Source organism: Haplochromis burtoni, unplaced genomic scaffold (assembly GCF_018398535.1).
Source record: "Haplochromis burtoni strain Fernald_Lab_line unplaced genomic scaffold, NCSU_Asbu1 Contig_240, whole genome shotgun sequence".
In the NCBI taxonomy this organism is placed as follows: Eukaryota; Metazoa; Chordata; class Actinopteri; order Cichliformes; family Cichlidae; genus Haplochromis; species Haplochromis burtoni.
In genome coordinates, this window is record NW_024582601.1 from 44274 (window position 1) to 44504 (window position 231).

Here is a 231-nt window from a genome sequence, read left to right on the forward strand (position 1 = left end):
GGGCGAGAGAGAGAGAGAGAATTAATGGAATACTGTTTATTCTACGTGTTTCCGAAACCATCCCATTAAAACTGAACGTCAAAGTAATTTTCCTTGTCAGATTCAGTTTGTTTGTGATACTTTACGGCCAAGGTGCAAATGCTGCTCTGATCACAGGGCTGGTCTGTCAAATGTGCAATAAACCACAAAACAATATCGTTCGCCAGTCATGGTCTGATTGTCTTAAATGGC